An 18,874-nucleotide genomic window follows, 5' to 3' on the forward strand; every position below is an offset into this window, starting at 1 on the left:
GCTCGGTGAACAAACACGGGCAAATCTGGGTTTTCCTTGAGGGGGTGGGGGGATAATGGCTCTTGGCTGCCTCTGCCTCTGCTGTGCATGCTTTTGGCAGGGCGAAAAATTCTTCGCCCTGGAGCCAGAAAGCAGAGCAGTGATGACACACAGGGGGGCAGGACCTGTGTATCACTGCCAGAATACAGCTTTGCATTTGGGCGAACTTCGTGGAGCCCAGGGAGGAGTCTGAAGCTCCCAATTCATTGCAATGGCTGGGGGTGGGCCAGTTCAGCTTCAGGGAAAGTAGTGGGGTGGGGCTGGGCCTCTGCCTCTTCCTCGAGAGACCCAGTGACAGTTGTTGTTTTGATTACTGATTGGGTGCTGGGGTCTGGGGGAGGGGTCTTCCAGAATTTTCCAGCTTGGGACGTGCACTCTGTCTGCAGTCACGAGTGAGCCCGGAGCAAGAGAACATATCGATGAGGCAGGGGGAGCACTGATTATTAAGTAAGTATTAGCATTGTTGTTGTTATGAGTGACCTTTCCTGACCCGACTAATCATGACAGTGGATGGCTGCAGCTTCACGCAGCCTGAACAAATTTATTTGAAAGCTGCCTGGGTGACTAAATATTAAGGAACATGGGCCGGGCCTTACCCAGGCAGACTGCCAGTGAAAGGCCCGGCCGTGTTCCTTCTAAATTAGTCAAGCACCGTCCTGCACTCTGCACACTTTCATCGAGGCAGCCTGAGTCAGCAAGCAGCCTCTTCCTGTCTGTTCCTGAAACACAAAGCTAAGAAGGCTGGAAAAGGGAAACTTTCCAGCTGGCAGGATCTGGGGAGCAATTAAGGGGGGCAGGGGTCAGGGGAGCTCTGGGGACTGGACTCACACTGGCAGCAGGAAGCAGGCAGGCCATCGACAGGAGAGGTGAAAGGGGGTCACTTTTAGGAGGCTCTGGCTGGGCACACAGAGAGACTGACTGCAGTGCAATAAGTTCCGTTTTGTACAGGGAGGACCAATGGTTTGTTTATTTGTTTATTTCAAGGTCTCAAGGCGTAGTTATGCAGAATATGCTCTCAATGAGAAATCTGAATAGGCAAATTGTTAGCAGGTGTAGCATCGTGCTACAAATAAATACAGACACTATTGGATCTTTGAACTGGAGCTTTATTGTATACTTCCAGTGTCCTCCCTGTCCCTACTCTAACTGCCCTAGTTCCTGTCCCCGGCTCCTCCCGTTCCTGCTCCTACCTTTAACTCCACCCCCCAACCACTAGACTGCATCACACGATCCTACATCTCCCCCTTTCTTAACAAAATGAGCTTAATGTCCTCAGTGTTCGCAGTTCTTCAATCCACCACACGGGTTGGCAGACAGCCTGTTCTTCAAGCCTCAGTAGTGTCGAATCAGTGGTGGGCTTGGCTTTGGTCAATCTTTCCGTTGTCTTAATCAGGGCATTCTTGACCACGCTGCGTGTGAATTGTTTACTCTCACATTCCGCAGTCTTCATGTTTCCTTCCTGTGGTGTAACTACTGTTGGTTCAGATGCTCGATCTCTTTCATGAGTGGATAATGTTCTGGTCCTCTTCCGAGCACCCGCATCTACTTTTACTTCTTTTTGTCTTGTCCGGTCGAGGGCAACACTGCCCTCCATTTCAGGGTCATGTATACCAGACAGTACGGTGCTATCTGATGAGACTGTCTTGGTTTGGTTCGGTAACTCATTCGCCGCATTTACTTTTACTTCTTTTTGTCTAGTCCGGTCGAGGGCAACACTGCCCTCCAATTCAGGGTCATGTATACCAGACAGTACGGTGCTATCTGACGAGACTGTCTTGGTTTGGTTCGATAACTCATTCACGGCCTCGGGTTGTCTGGCGAACTCGTGGGCTATCTGTGCATAGGCATGTTTCTCTCTCATCTGATGATCTCTCTCTACTGACATGTCCGGCTTTCCTTGCGGAGTGGCTGGCTGGTCCCTTCCCGTCCGGTGACTAAGGTCCACTGTCTCTGTTTTCCTTTTGTAGGTCCTTTGAGTTACAATACACAAAAAGAGTAGATCAAGTCTAGGAGAAATGGGTGTCTGTACTAGCAAAAACGCGGTACTAATGGTGAGTTCGTGAAACAAAGAGTGCCACACATAAAATCTATTGGTGGCAGGAGGCTGATAGAATTCCCATCAGACCACCCATGAGGTGGAGTTTGCGTCACGTGGGAGTTCATAATCATGCCATCCTTAGTCCGACCAAATAGTGCCGGTACAGAAAACAATGACAAAAAAACGTGATCATTATGTACATCCTAAAAGTAATGTAAACTAAACAAGTGCAGTGCTCAAAATTAAATAAAAAATAAAAAATTGGCTACCCAGACTCCAGGTGACGTTTTGAACCAGAAGTCCGAGTGTCCAAGATTAAAAACACGCTAGGTAGTTAGACTACCCTGTGGCGCTAGGTAATGTGGTCGACATGTTTCAGCCTTCAGGGTATCTAACCCGGCTTTCTTCAGGACCTCTTTATAACAAATCTCGCTACTGCGACTACAGATAGATTTCATTATAATAATAATAACAAACATGTACTTGAAAAGTTACATATATATCAAAACTTTGGATACTTAATTGTCCACTGATGGAAAAGTAATAAATCTTCTTCCTATCAAAAAACCAAAAAGACAAAATGTTGGACACCACCAAGTACCACAAGAAAACACCATAGCATACACACGTAGAGATAATACAGACACACCTGCATGAATAATTTACATTCTGCATTCAAGAAAAGCATAATAGCTTAATCACATTGAGGAATTGCCTCACAGTGATACTCACCCAGCTTTGTGTGGGTGATGGCCTCACCTCACCCGGCAACCGCTCGGGAGTATGAGGCCCCGCTCTGTAGTGTAGAAAAAGGCACAGTAAGCACACATCTTTACCGTGCCTGTCCAATCACCCTACACTTAAAATCCAACAGACATATGGTAGCTGCAACTCTGTCTAGAACGTCACCGACAAACACTAGAGCCTACAAGATGGGTATAATGTCACTCATGTTTGCAACATTAGATCTTCCTGCGTGCCTCTAAGTGGCTCTATTTAACGTGATATATTTACAACCATGGACTATTGTTAGACCAAAGTGCCTCAATATTGGAGGGACTTATTAACAGCCACCCTAGGTGAATGTCTCCCTGAATGGCATGGGCCTTGAAGACCAGGTCCCTTTCTTGATACATGCTTGTATACTAGTGATAGAGGGTAATGTTTCATTCTTGATGATATCGGGGATCTCCAGTTTCACAGATCTGGCTATTCTATTTTGTGGGACTAGCCAAGCACATATGAGTGGAGCAGTGGCTCCCCCAGAAGTTTTACATCAGTCCTCAGTGACGTTCATGTTGAAAGAAAACATCGGTTTATTTACTCATTATTATTTATAAAGATAATCCATCTCATAAGCAAGTTGGTATATGGGCAATTCATCTTTACTGTGATTCACACGACGTGATACGATATGACTGTTACCTTTAATTGTATCTAGTGGTTTTTACGTTAATCACTTTCTGCACATGCGGGAAAGAGTAGTATCCCTCACCTTTCCGCGCATGCGCCACAAGCTAGCGGCCTCTCCTCTGTGGCCGCGCACTCTAACTGACTGGACACTGTTTGTATGATGCTTCGCCAATGGGATACGTTTTAGAGGGATTGTTGCCTCATTCGAGGCGTTTATTTAAGGAGGTAGGCTTCTTCCGCGTTTTACCTCCACTTCCGCTCGCCACCAATTCCGAGGCACCGACGGATAGGTAAGACGGCAAGGGCCTAGCTCTGCCTCGTACGTGGTACCAATGAGTCAGCCACAGTTGTTCGAGCCCCTGTCCCCATCATTATTCGGGTGGGTTTATGGCCTTGCTCGCTGACAATCCTGTGCACATATGTATCTCTCTGTGAATTTAAACTTTGAGATAGGCTCAGGTTATGACCTAGGGTGGCTGTTAATAAGTCCATCCAATATTGAGGCACTTTGGTCTAACAATAGTCCATGGTTGTAAATATATCACGTTAAATAGAGCCACTTAGAGGCACGCAGGAAGATCTAATGTTGCAAACATGAGTGACATTATACCCATCTTGTAGGCTCTAGTGTTTGTCGGTGACGTTCTAGACAGAGTTGCAGCTACCATATGTCTGTTGGATTTTAAGTGTAGGGTGATTGGACAGGCACGGTAAAGATGTGTGCTTACTGTGCCTTTTTCTACACTACAGAGCGGGGCCTCATACTCCCGAGCGGTTGCCGGGTGAGGTGAGGCCATCACCCACACAAAGCTGGGTGAGTATCACTGTGAGGCAATTCCTCAATGTGATTAAGCTATTATGCTTTTCTTGAATGCAGAATGTAAATTATTCATGCAGGTGTGTCTGTATTATCTCTACGTGTGTATGCTATGGTGTTTTCTTGTGGTACTTGGTGGTGTCCAACATTTTGTCTTTTTGGTTTTTTGATAGGAAGAAGATTTATTACTTTTCCATCAGTGGACAATTAAGTATCCAAAGTTTTGATATATATGTAACTTTTCAAGTACATGTTTGTTATTATTATTATAATGAAATCTATCTGTAGTCGCAGTAGCGAGATTTGTTATAAAGAGGTCCTGAAGAAAGCCGGGTTAGATACCCTGAAGGCTGAAACATGTCGACCACATTACCTAGCGCCACAGGGTAGTCTAACTACCTAGCGTGTTTTTAATCTTGGACACTCGGACTTCTGGTTCAAAACGTCACCTGGAGTCTGGGTAGCCAATTTTTAATTTAATTTTGAGCACTGCACTTGTTTAGTTTACATTACTTTTAGGATGTACATAATGATCACGTTTTTTTGTCATTGCTTTCTGTACCGGCACTATTTGGTCGGACTAAGGATGGCATGATTATGAACTCCCACGTGACGCAAACTCCACCTCATGGGTGGTCTGATGGGAATTCTATCAGCCTCCTGCCACCAATAGATTTTATGTGTGGCACTCTTTGTTTCACAAACTCACCATTAGTACCGCGTTTTTGCTAGTACAGACACCCATTTCTCCTAGACTTGATCTACTCTTTTTGTGTATTGTATATGTAAGACTGGGGAGCGAGTAGACAGGTCAATAAACAGTCCCCCTGACCCTCCACACACCTTCTTTGTTTTTTGGTCCTTTGAGTTAGCCTCGCGGACCCCTTCAGGGGTGACGGTGTCTGATCTATGTCTGGATATACTTGTGACTGACATGACAGGTTGTCTTGTGGAGTGGCTGAGTATTCAGAGACCTTAGTGTGTGACATGTTGCTCTTGAGGGGAAGGATGTCCTTTGGTTCCATGGTGCGTTCGGGTGGTTGACGCCATGGCTGTTGTCGGCACCATGACTCGGTCGACTCACGGGATTGAACAGACGTGCTTTCTGGTTCAGAGAAGTCTTTTGTCGACTTCCAGGATCGGACAGACGCGCTCTCTGAATCAGAGGAGTTCCTGACCATGCCCCTTTTAAAGCGTTCCTTAGAGAGGGTATCGAGTAATGGATTTCTAAAATGAGTAGGCCGTGACACGTTGTTCTTTGTCTCAGGGTTGTCTTTAAGACGCTTCTCCGGGCGCCTTCGTCGACTTGTCTTTGGTGTTGTTTCATTTGAGAAGTTGTTCAGCCACCACGTGCTTGTTCTTTGTGTTTGATCTCGAGGTTTTTCATCTTTGCCCGTCTCACGCGATGTCAGCGACTCCTTCTTAGTTTCTTCGTTGTCACGGGTGCCATTGATGCGTTGGTCTTTTCCTGTTCGTTGTTGGGGAGGATCAGTTCGTCTTATGCGACCTGTTTCTTCGGAAGGATCAGTTCGTCTTATGCGACCTGTTTCTTCTTCCCCTTTGTTTGGTGCTCGGACACCCATGATACGTGTGTGGTGTGTTCTCCTGCTGGATGTTCCTTCGGACTCATCTTCACGACTTGACGAAGAGTGTTCCTGCGCCGATTTCCAGAGTTGACCATTTTGATCTCTTCTTCTATAGTTTGTCTTCCTTACCCTCCTGTTGTGCAGGTTGCCATCTTGTCCAGGAGTGCGATCTGTCCCACTTGACGCTCCCTCCTCATCAGACTTTGAATGACACCTTGAGGGTGAAGAACTCCTTGAGGTTTTCCTTTGACTGGTTGACTCGGAGTACTCCTCGTCACTTCCTTTGTCACTTTGTCTCTCCCGTTGTCGTTTTGCTGGTCTACCTTCCCTCTCTCTCCTTTTTGTTTTGTTTGTCTTCCGAGATTTATCTGTCCAGGTATCTGGACATTTTGCCTTCAGAGCCGGGTCCGTTGATCTGTCTCTTGCCTTGACGTGCATTCCCATTTCAGCCTTCCTAATGATTTCTTCTAACGACCAATGCTCTCGCAGGATCTTGTGCTTTGTTGCGGAGTTTGCGCAGCCTTCAATTATCCGGAGTCGAACTGCGTCCTCATTCGTAAAGGTGTTGAAATGGCAGCCTTGTACCAGGTTTTGCAACCGACTGATGAAGGTTGGCAGTGGTTCGCCTGGTTCCTGCCGAGCTGTGTTGAAGACGATGCGGTCCTGATCCACATCTGCTTGTGCGGAGAGATGGGCACATAGCTTCTCTTGGAGTCTCTCATAGATTTCTGTATCTTCTTTGGAGAATGTTCTGATTGGGTATCGGCCCTCAGGACCCACCAGATGGAGGAGTAGCATTAGACATTTTCTCTCTCTTTGTTCACCATTGGCGTCTAGGAAGTCACCCAATGTTGCCAGCCATCGGTTCCGTTCGAGACACAGACTCCAAGTATCATACCGCACCCCTGGGGGTGGTATTCTGATGGAAGGGTTGCGCCGTTGTGCAACTCCTTCCCCCGCCATGAGAGGAGGATTCAGATCGATTATATTCGCAAGGCACGGGCCGTTCACTCGTCTTCTCGTCTTCTTAGCTGATCCTCTTTAGTCAAGGCCTTCGGTCTGGTCATTTGCTGGGACGTTGATGATCTTTGCAAACACCACAGTATGCGCCAGTGAATAGAACTTGGATTTCTTGCGCTCCGAAATGTCCACCATCCAGCCGCACTGTGCTAGACACAGGGCTCCTTCTCTTTCGAATCGCAGGCTAGTGACGGGTGGCTACCAACTCTTCCGCGGTGATGCTGGGCACGTTTGACACCTTTGTTCGTTCGGGCGTTCCCTGTGCACTAGTGCAAGACCTCCAGTCACTTCAGTGTATGTTGTGCTTGTCTCTGGGACTGTCCTTCGCAGTCTTGCCCTCTTCTGATCCTCGTGCGATTCTGTTCAGCAGCTCCTCTCCCTTTTACGCTCTTCGGTATGTGTTCACCATCACCTTTATCTGTTGCTTGAGTTTGCTTATGCTTGTTTGCTTCTTCTCTCCAGTGCTTGTTTATGTTTCCTTATTACGCCTCTTTCATTTGCTTGGGCTTGTCACTTATTATACTCCTTGCATTTGCTCGTGACTATTTGTGTCCACTTATCGTTTCTGCCTAGCTCTTGCATGTGTCTGTGCTCGTTTCTTTTCTTCACTTGCGTTGGCCAATGTTTGTTGCATCGCATTTGTCGGTGTTCGTGCCGGTTTGCTGTTTCTCGCCAATGTTTGTTTCTTTGATCTTGCCAATGCTTGATTTATTTACTCTTGCCAGTGCTTGTTTATCTCCATGTATCAATGTTTGTTTCTTTGCATGTACCAATGCTTGTTTGTCATTTCTCTTCTTGTCTTTGCTAGTGCTTGTTCTTTACATTTCCCCAGGTTTGTTTCCTTACGGTTGCCAATGCTTGCTTTTCACAGTTGCCAATGTTTGTTTATTAAACTGAAGTTTGCCTGACTCCAAGATGGGCGCTTCTAGGCCTCGACAGGGATTGGTGGGGACAGCCTGACTTCAAAATGGCCTCCGTACTCGAAATCTCGTTCTCCACGAGATTTGATTGCCATTCACTCTCCAGGCTCCCACGTTCCTCGGCACTCACCGGCACTCACCGGCAGCCAATTTTCTTCATGCAGCTCACCTTCAACAATCCTTCAGATGCTCCTCGGGCACCGGAGCAGCCAGGCACGATTGGGGTGAGTTCCCGACTTCCTTCGGTAGGCGCGCCTGCACTGTCTCACGCATCGGGGGTGAGCTTTTTCTTCCGTTTGGCGCGAACAGCGCTCTTGCTTCTGGGCACACCCACGGGGCTTCCGCAGTGCCCCAGGCGCCTTCTGGTCACCAGGGTACTAGGCAGGAGCGGGGTGGGCTCCCGATTTCTCCTTACTTTTCAAGTTCCCGCTCTTCTTCGCCGACAGCGTGCTAAAGCGCACGCATCGGGCGTGAGGTTTTCCGACCTCCGACGGCACCCGGGCTTTAATTGTAGCGCGCTCGGCAGCGCTTGTCACCAGGCTCTTGGGGACAGCGTCCTCTACGTCGGGGGACCTTCGTCTTGCTCTGGGGTTGCTGGACAGAGTCGGAGTGGGCTCCCGACTCCTGTTCTCTCAAGGGTGCCAAGTTGCACGCATCCGGCGGGACTCGCGCTTTCGGCGCGAATGGCTTTTCTTTCTTTCTTTCGAGCATTTCAGCGCTCGTGGTAGTGTCTCCCTCTGGGCTCCTCACGGTCACTGGAGGGGCAGGGTCACCTGCTGCTGTACTCTTCTTTCAGGCAATAGCACCACACGGCAGCGGGCTCCTTTTCTCGATGCTGCAGGGGACAGGGCACTCTCCTGATTCTCTGTGGGTTGCAGTCATGCAGATCCCACCCTCGTCGCCAGTTGTAGCATCGTGCTACAAATAAATACAGACACTATTGGATCACTATTGTATACTTCCAGTGTCCTCCCTGTCCCTACTCTAACTGCCCTAGTTCCTGTCCCCGGCTCCTCCCGTTCCTGCTCCTACCTTTAACTCCACCCCCCCAACCACTAGACTGCATCACATGATCCTACAGCAGGGAGCACTATTCACACAATCATTTTGATAGTGAAATGGTGCATGTTGTGACCAAATCATTTCATGACAAGTATGACAAAGGATGGTATTTCAAAGAGCAATATTTGTCCAGTTCGCTACTATTTTTGTCTAATGCAATGCCATGCTCGTCACTGCTGCTGATTCAGCCCATTCAGTATGCCCAGTTGTACATTTTCCAAAAACATTTCAATTTTTTTAATCCACCTAGTTATTTCCACATAGTGTTCTTCTTTCCACCTAATCATTGTCCTGAATCTTATGTCTCCCTCATTGCCTATTCCTCCCTCAGCCTGACCTTTTCCTCACCTAAGGATGTTCCTCATTTCACCTCCCAATGATTCTAGTTTTATCCTCTCCTTCACCAGCTCTTGACTATCTCATCTCAGTTCCACCACCCGGACCCCTTCTCCCCATTTATCATCTTTATTACTCTACCTTGCCCTAGCTAAGGCATACAGACTGCATCCTAAATCCCACAGAGACGTAAAAATATTTCGAATGCCAATAACCCTTTCTTGCACATTGTTTTCGTAAGGGCTATATCCAGTGCTTAATTTGAGCCAGTGTTTTCCGGTGCTCAGCACCAGCACTTACCTGTAGTTTATCTCTCTTCGGGGCAGATTTACAACAAAGTAACGCAGCACAGTGCAGCAAGTCATTTTGCGGCGCCGTGCTGCGTTACTTTTGAAAGCACAGAGATGCAACATATTTACAAGAATATGTTGCATCTCTGTGCTTCCCCTGCACTGGTGCACATACTGCAGCCATGCGCTGGCGCAGGCACCCTTGCACCATGGTGCAAGGATGCCTGCGTCGTAGGGAGATTTTGCAGCACGCATTGAAAGAGGAAAAAACTAGGAGAAATAAAAACATTTCTCCTCATCGTGCCTCGCTACGCCACCTTTAGGGTGCCATAGCATTCACACGCATCTCCAGATTTATGATTTCTCATAAATCTGGAGATGTGCTTTTTCCATGATGTGAAGGGGCCATATTTACAAGGAGAGGAAAAGTCACGCAGGGTGGCTTTTCTTCTCCTTGTAAATATGGAGGAGCGGGAGCCCCCTGCGTCTGGTGGCGCAGGGAGCTTGTAAATCTGCCCCATTAATTTTCAACACCTACACTTATGGCAGTCTGTCACATGGTGGCGTTTTCTGTCTAATTTAGGGATGATCACAGTCACAGTTATTTATTGATTCAATATACATTGAAAATGGCTAATACTTTCTGTCTAAGCCAGTCTTTGGTTTGGGAGCCTAGAATAGTCTCAATTGTCACACTTTGAGGAGTGCGATGGTTAGCGGTTGTGCTGGTCCTGAAAGTGCCTGAGCCCCTCCCCCCTTTAAGTACGGAAAACAAGCCCCCCACCACAGGAGCTGCATGGATGTCTGTTACCCCAGTGCCCTGAGAAGTGCAGTTACAGTGCAGTAGCCATGCTGAGAAGGGAGAGCACCGCAACTCTGCAGAGTTCGCACTTTACCCAGTTCCACGTAACTCTTCAAGTGCAGTTTTTTCTTTGCATTCTGGAATTTGTTGTTCTGCTTATCCTATTACAAAATAATGATTATTAAAGCGTCGAATATGAATAAACTATTTGTACTGACCTGGGAAAAAAGGAGCACTCTGAGAAATGCCAGGATTGCTGCTCTGAGCTCCATGAGTCCAGCTTTATGCATATAAATTTCTGCATCTACAAGACATGAAGTCTGGGCTGGAAGAGGTACTTGCGCACAGATTCTGGAACCACGAGAGCTTAGCGCAGAACTTTCGGTCATGTCCCTTAAATGTGCAGAACTTGTTAAAAAGTTATTTTACTATCCTTTAATGGTCAAACTTCGGGTGGGTGAAGTGGCAAACTGGCCCATGTTGTACATGACATCGGCGTGACCTGGCACCAGCTGCCGGCCGCGTATTTAGATTTTCCTGCTTGACAGCTCCATAAACAGCACTCTCCACTCTGTGCTGTTGGCGCAGTCAGGACGTGATTTTAAAAAAATTGTTTTTACAGAGCACATCCATGCCATGATTGCTGCTGCTGGCTGGCTCTGTGTGAGATACAGCCATGTCTGTAAAATTATTAATATAAATAAGCAGAGTGTTTTCCAGGCTGGTGTTATCACTTAAAGGAAATCGGTCATACTTTATTCCAAAATATCCTGCTTTGCGTTTCATGGCTCGCAGCAATTTTTACTTGAGTGTTTACTTGTGACTTGAATCTGCACGTGTGATTGTAATGCCTTCTATTAATGGCCCTCAGCTGTGTCAGTCCTTTGGGTTTCCAGGGATATACTAACACGGGCTTAAAGTGTGAAGTGAACATCATTTATCTGAGTGACTGAGCCGTAGAGCTCGAGAGGAGCTGCCTTTAATTTCTGCATGACGATTGCCTCTGAAGCTGTGAAGAATATGCATTCAGACAGAGAAACATAAACAGGGCCTGTGGGTTCAATAACAAGCTTTCAGAAAAAGAAGAGCGTTCATAGTGCAGTTGGCATTAATATTTTTCCAAGATTTAAGCTACGGACGTAATTTCACTTTTCCTGAAATTCACATACTTCTGCCCTTTAAATGTATTTTGGCCGATCCACTGTCGCACTTGGGTGGACTCCGTACGGCTCTCCCTTGGTGGCTTAGCAGTGCCTGTGAGTATTAATTTTGACCACCCCACCCAGTCTTATCGCCCACAGTAGTCTGCATATTTGTGTTTCTTGGCCCTTATTTCAAATGTAAAAGAGAAAATAGAACTCTTGATCTGCAAAGTGATATTAGCTACCTGGAAATCTAATCTGGCTTGCGCAAACACACATCAAATATGCACCTGTCTCACCAATGTGCGCAACTCAAAGGTTAATTTCTTTATTAATATTGTTATCCGAATAAAATTATAATTCTACTTGATGGGCATGGATCTCTCTGGGTTTTAGGGTGGAACTGGAACTATTTTACCATCCAGCTCCCTGCTTTTACCGTGCACCTTTAGAGTTTATGTGTCATTTTTCATTCAGACTGTCCCATCTATGGAGTGAAAGCCTAGGGTTGTCCCTTATTTTCCTCGCTCACACTAGATTCTTTGAATTCTCCGACTCTTTTAAACAAGCTTCCAGGTACTCTGTAAGACCATAAAATCTTCCAAGCACATATGCTGTGAAGCAGCCTGCAACCTTGTGGTACATTACAAAGCCAGATAACATTGCTGTCTCCCAGCCCTTATAAAGTTTGATATCGCCAAATTGAAGTTAAAAATCCAAATTCTCAAAAATGCGAAGACCATCTTATGTATGCTGGACCCTACAAAGGAATCATCAATGTCTGCCATGCTTGGCCATCCCTCTTTGTCTCCGTGACAATAGGACTGGGGCGTCCAAGGGCTCTAGCGGTGCCCACCCACCCTTACCTCCTCATCTTAAGGCTTTGCTGTGGGTGCTGTAGCTGTCACAGGCCATGGCACCTACTAATTTTTTAAGGTTACCACACCTCTGCAGTATTACCTCCAGAACAGCACTGAGGTTGTCAGACAGGCTTCATGCTATACTGACAATTTTACACACCAGGACGGGAGTGTAGGATCACAGTTACACTGCATGGGGTACGGTACCTCCCTGAATACGTGGTGGTGGGGAGGATCAGGTTCCTAGCAGGTGTCCGGTTAACCAAGCAGCAAAGATTGGGAACTGTCACTGAGGGTTGCAGGTGGTTTCACCTGTGTGGTCGGGGAAGAACTGAGATCATAAAATGGGCCTGAGCACTATGCAATGATACCCTGTAATCTTAAATGTGTATATAAAGGTAAGTGATGTATATGTAGTTGGAGTACTCAATATTGGCAAGTCACTTGACTAATACATGAATAAACTAATAAATGAATGTGTCCTTAACTGGTGCTCATAAAAAGCACCAATGTTGATGATTAAGTGCCGGTGCTGAACATTGGAAACAACTGGTTTAAATTAGGTACTGGTGATGATTGATCCACAGCAAATGAAATGAAAAGAAGGTATATGCTCCATTTTCACATGAATCCACACCTTTGAACAGTAGTCAGCTCACAAAACTCTGCACCAGTGCATTCACCGGCTGAGCTGTATTGCTGGAAATGGATGTGGACTTGTGAAGTGCAAGTATTGTGCACACACATCTCTGCATCTGGGAAAATTAACAATCAAGCTATAGTACCAGGACTGGTCTTTGCAACCTGCCAGTAAAGTGGGTGGCATCTGATGGACTCCTGTTTCAGAGCCCCTACCGTAGAGGTCTGTGTATTCTGCAGCTCGCAGGGTCCACTCTCCGGAGAGTAACGGAGGGATAATGTCCCTGCTGCAGAGGTCAGTGGGGGATCAACTGATCATGGAGGGGTAATGCACCTGCTGCAGAGGTCTGTGGGTGATCTACTGGTTACAGGATCCACTCCCAGGAGTGTATCATAAAGTGAATGCACCAGCTGCAGAGGTCTGTGGGTGAGCTGCTGCTCACATAGGATTATTTTAACCAGTAGAAATATGACCATATCTTGAGGTGTGCAGACTAAAGGGTTTTATTTTTGGTTTTGTTGGCAGTATTAACTTATAAATATCAACAACTTTTGAGTGCAACATTTTTTATATTTATATATTGATGGCAACTTATGTGTTAAGCAGGATAGAACAGGTATAGTTTTTGGCAATAAAATATGGCATCCAGGAAGGGTTTTAAATAATCCACGTATTTTCTACAATGTCCTGGACACAAGTATAGTTGGGTATTTGAAATTTTCTTGCAGTGATGGATAGTAAGACAAAAGTTCCAGCATGAACTAATTTTTACAAGACAAGATTTGTGTAGATGGAATAATTGTATTGAAGCTGTGAAAAACTACTTTGCTAACAGTTTTATGGATGAGCCAAAAATCGGTGTTAAGAGATACAACTTTTATTCAAGGAAGCATGGAGAGCAGTATGTTTCTATCTAGAGGGTTCAAGCTAGAGGCTGCGAATCTGAAAACTGCTACGATCATAACTAAATTAATTTTCTGCACAAGGGTTGTCTGGTGATCGGAAATTGGCTGTACATGTGAGTGTGAATGTTGTGAAGAAAGACATGAGGGAAATTAAGCTCCCAGCTCCCAAAGCTCCAGGCCTTGCTCATTCCATCCCCATGCTGGCCCACCACTGCCCTGCATCTATTGCCTCAGTCCACCACCAGTCAGTATGCGGGATGCTGTAAGGGCTGGGTTGCCCAACTCAGTAAGTTCTGAACTACTACACTATGATGTGGCAATTATTATGCCTCCGTGTGCCACGGCCCCCAACAATCATTCTACCCATAGAAATGGGATCACACAGGCACACATATAGGCATGCTTTGTCACACACATACTCTCACATGCACACAAGACCTGTCGTCCACTCAACTTAACTGGAAAGTGGCTGTGCAGATACAGGATTTGTAGTGTTTCTGTGGAGATCATAGAAATACCACAGGGTGTCATTGGCGCCCAGGGTGCAGGAAGTAAGTGTGGGAGTCAGTCACTAGAGAGGAGCTGTAATTCTACCTAAGCAAAGCAACATTGAGCAAGGCCATCAGGAGTCTGGGATTGGAGAAATGCAACCAGCAGCTCTCTGCAGTGATGGTCCCTGGTAGGAGAGTTCAGAGCAGATGTGGGGTTAGAAGAAGGGGTCAAAGAGCTATAACTGGGGAGGGAAGGGAAGGAGAGGGCTGAGACAGATTTACACTGAGGGGCAATATAGGACTGGGCATATTGGAGCTGCACCTGCCAAGGCTGGTGAAGTGGCTGGGGGTGTAAAAGGGTAAAGTCTTTATTCCACGAATGTCATAAAAGGCAGTCGTCTGCTGCAATAGACACTTCATGAACTTGAATAACTGGGTTTTTAGAGTTAGGCCAGGAGTAGAAATTGAATCCTGAAGGTTACAAATAAACTCGGATGTGGTAAATCCCAAGGACCTGAGATCCTGGGGTCCTGTGTCTCTGCTGTGTACTAAATGACACAGAGTTTCCCACATATAAGAAAAAAGAGACACAGTGGATATTGATGGACACAGAATGATGTGAAAACCCTTCCCTCTTATTAATTCTCATTTTTGTTTGCTTGTTTTGTTTTGCCACTGGTTTTGCTGCTACCACAGAGGAAAGACATTCTGCCAGGATAGTCCAAGTACTAGTAAAAGTGGACGCTGTAGCAGTCCTGAAAGGTGAACAGGAAGTGGAAGCCCTGCAGAAAGGTGAGCCTGGATGTCTACCTTTAGGTAAAGCTACAATCCTGCAGTGGTGTTGGGTGTTTAAAAAGGGGAGAGTGGCGGAGAGAAGTTTGGTACTGAGTAGGAATGTGGATGGTGCGTCACTGGAGTTAGGAAAGTGTTGTTAGCGCAGTACGCAGTGTGGGCGCTTTTAAATAAAGGGCTACCCTTGAAAGACCCACTCAGCTAGTGACTGTAGTTGAAATTAGTTGGAATAGAAACATGTCATTGCAAAGGGTTTGTAAATAGTGAGCATATTCTTGTAATGTGGGGCATTGGTAATGATGATACTTATATGTGTATAAATTAACAGCACAAAAGATTAACAGGTCCCATTTAGTCTGTTTGTTCTCCTATCTATGCAGGACTTTGAGATCTTGTTTAATGTAATGTCACTGTGTATTTGGCAACCTGCTGTGTGAGACAATATTTTATTTTTTTCTTAGTAGTTTAGTTTGTGTTATGTTATTGGGTGAATGAATCCACTGCAGTCACTCAATCCATGTTACTTAATGTTCTGCTTAAGGGAATTTTGTCTTTATTCTTTTTCATGGCATGCATACTTTGTCTACAGGATGAATCCTAATCTACTAGGGCTCTTTATGTTGCCATTGTTTAAAGTCATGATTTCTAGCTGTATTCTTCCCTACTTCATATGAACTGCTTGCTGGTGTTGCAGGGATTCTGCTCATATGCAGAACTATGCACAGGATTATGAGATCTTGGTGCATAGGGGTTGTGCCTTCCTACCGCCTTATTACCCAAGAGCCCAGGACCGACTAGCTATAGTGTCTCACTCACTCTCCTATCACACCCGGAGTAACAAATGATAGGACACCCCAGAACACAACACTCTCGGATCTCTCAGGAATCACGGACACAAGACACACCTTTTTGCTCCCTTACTCATACTCATCCACAATAAGATCAAACAGAAACACGAAGATAGTTTTAACCATTTATTTTAATTAATGTCCTCTTCGATGCAGTATACGTGCCACAACAAGCAAAAAGAGACATATTACCAATATGGTTAGCACTGCAGTAAGGCCATACATCATAAAGGGAGACGTCATTATATGAAGACAGTGGAAAAAGGACTACAGTGCCTAAGCTCCCTCCCTCCCCTTGGTAAGTATATGGTAATATGTCATATCATAGTAACTAGACACAACTTCGTTGGTGTTTCCATGCATTTCATTTTTTAATTTGTTTTGCCACTGGTTTTGCTGCTACCACAGAGGAAAGACATTCTGCCAGGATAGTCCAAGTACTACTAAAAGTGGATGCTGTAGCAGTCCTGAAATGTGAACAGGAATATATAATATTATATAAGAGAAGATCTCTCGCCTTTGTCAGCAAACTCCATGCCTCAGGACATAGATCGTATTGCTGCATCACAGGTGCGTGTTGCACTTGCTCTTCTCCATGGAACGGTCCCTCTCCAAGTATGTGTCACCTAAGCGCACATCCCCACAATACCAAAGTAGAAGTTACCGCCTGTAGCAGCTGCACTGTTATGTTTTGTCTAGGCTCAAGGGCCTGTCCAGAACAGAATAACAAGAGACATTGTTTATCCACCTTGCTCACAGTGTTCAGACTAAACTCCAGGAACAGATAGAGAATAAGCACAGCAAAGTGTTCTCAGGTGAAAGGTAGAAACTGAGACGTGCAAAACAAAAGCATGTAGTGTTGTGCGCAAAAGCAGCATCATGGCAACCCGGCTCATGCTAACTTAACAATGTCTCTAATGCCCCTATCAACCATGTGACACTGGCTATTGTTTGTATCCAGCACAGATACTGTAAGCCTCATGGCAGTGAAAGGGTCGGGCCCATTTGTAATGGATATTTCTAGAAATGCCTACTGATGAATCTTTTAAGCAGCATGAGTGTGAAGGGGAGAAAATCAATTGAGTCAACAAACCAATTCAAGGTAACTCACCTTGATAATTAATAACCCACGGACAGCTGGGACAGGTTAGTTAGATTTATTACAATGCCAAAAATAGGACATTTGCGCATCTCAGTACAAACGTATAATGGTACAGAGGAAAAAAGAAAAAAGCCAAATTATTTTAGGCACTCCTTGCCAGAATTCCCTTCATTTTCGTACTTCAATGATAGGCACAGCCTAGGATGGACGTTTCTACGCTGTTCTCCATGTTCCTCTTCGGCAACATTTTGTCCTTGGTTCCCTACTAATGCCTTCTTTTCTGCTAAACGGAGTCTCGTGCCCTATCACCTTATGGCATACAGTTGTAACTTCTCCTTTCCTTGCCTAGCTGCTAAAATAAGGACATTACTATTACTACGAGAAAGCTTCTCCACCTGCAATAAAAACGTGAGAAAGAGAAACTCCACAGTCCACATGAAATTTAAAGTTAATTCAGAAAGAGAACTACCCCAAGGCCTGGTATTTCAGGCCTACGATTTAAGCGCACAACTCACAAGAACGTATTTCAATCATTCGTATTACATAAATTCAGTTTAGCACACCTACAATATAATTTTGCTAATGCTCATTATCTAAACTAAAATGAAGCATCAGTATTAAACTAAAACTAAAACATTGTGAATCTTCACATGAGTAATTCTAGCCATCACATTAATAGCCTATGTTATTTAGTTCATCGTCTAGATAATTGCTAAAACATGGCATGTAAATGCATTAACATAGTTTATATTTCTAACAAACACGTTTACATAAAACAGGATTATATGTGGCTCCTCTCTACATGTGATTATGATGCATCCCTTCGAGTGAATAAACCCCAAAGCGAAAATTCTATTCATTCAGCAGTGTAAATTAAGACACATGCCTTTTCATAAACAAGCTCTGTTGATGGGCATGAGCAGCTAGCAAGGATGCATTTGCAAAGCAACAGGCATTGTGTGTGAAAAGGCAATTAGTGATTAATGTCCCAGTCTAAAAATATCACCATTACATCTGGGGTGAGGCAGATGTTGCCAGTGTGCTAATCTGATAAATGCTTCTAAGTCAAACCATCACCGTGAGCAGGTCCTGTTCTTATAGTTTCAATGGATTTCAATAACATAACATGTATCAGATATAAGAATGGGGCAACTGTTTAAATTTTACCTTGCAGTATTACAACATGTCTGTAAAGCACTTTCTGGCATACTTCAGAGACTTTGATAATAAGCCATTAGCATTAAGGACTTTCTAGCATTCTGCATTGCCTGTTTCATAGTAGTGAGTTTGCACTACTCACTACTGTTTGTTCTGTGCACTGTTATCTTGCATCTCATTTTTACTTTATGCACTATCTAGTGTCAAAGCTTACACCTCATGTTTACTTATTCACAGGGGCCAGCGATTGACCCAGTAACTGGCAGCAAGGCCAGAGTTACTGCAAGACTCAAAGCACTGCCCTACTCCATCACACCACTTGGATCACTAGCTCATTTTCAGTTATACAAAATGAATACAGTTGACCAGCTACTCCTCACACCATTCTCTAGGCTGAAAGAAGAAGAGAAAATGCAGGTCAAAAGTTTAAGGCCTGATAAGCCTGAAATCAAGCTTGAACAGTTTACAAAAGAACGTGGCAAAGATTACACTAGAAAATTCACTTCTACATGGTATACAAGGAAAATCTGGCTTACTGCTCGCACTACAAAAAATTCTCTGTTCTGCTTTCCCTGCTTACTGTTTGGTGGTGAAGTACCATGGACAAAAACAG

The 18,874-nt window shown here is 45.1% G+C and overlaps 1 long non-coding RNA gene across 1 annotated transcript; it reads left to right on the plus strand.

Moving 5' to 3' along the window:
• The first annotated feature begins 437 nt into the window (after positions 1–437).
• LOC144767604 (uncharacterized) lies at positions 438–18,649 on the plus strand. Its single transcript, XR_013598279.1, has 3 exons — positions 438–490; positions 15,058–15,153; positions 18,499–18,649. It is a non-coding gene; the product is annotated as an uncharacterized LOC144767604 (long non-coding RNA).
• Positions 18,650–18,874: the final 225 nt, after the last annotated feature.

This window comes from Lissotriton helveticus, chromosome 7 (assembly GCF_964261635.1).
Source record: "Lissotriton helveticus chromosome 7, aLisHel1.1, whole genome shotgun sequence".
NCBI lineage: Eukaryota > Metazoa > Chordata > Amphibia > Caudata > Salamandridae > Lissotriton > Lissotriton helveticus.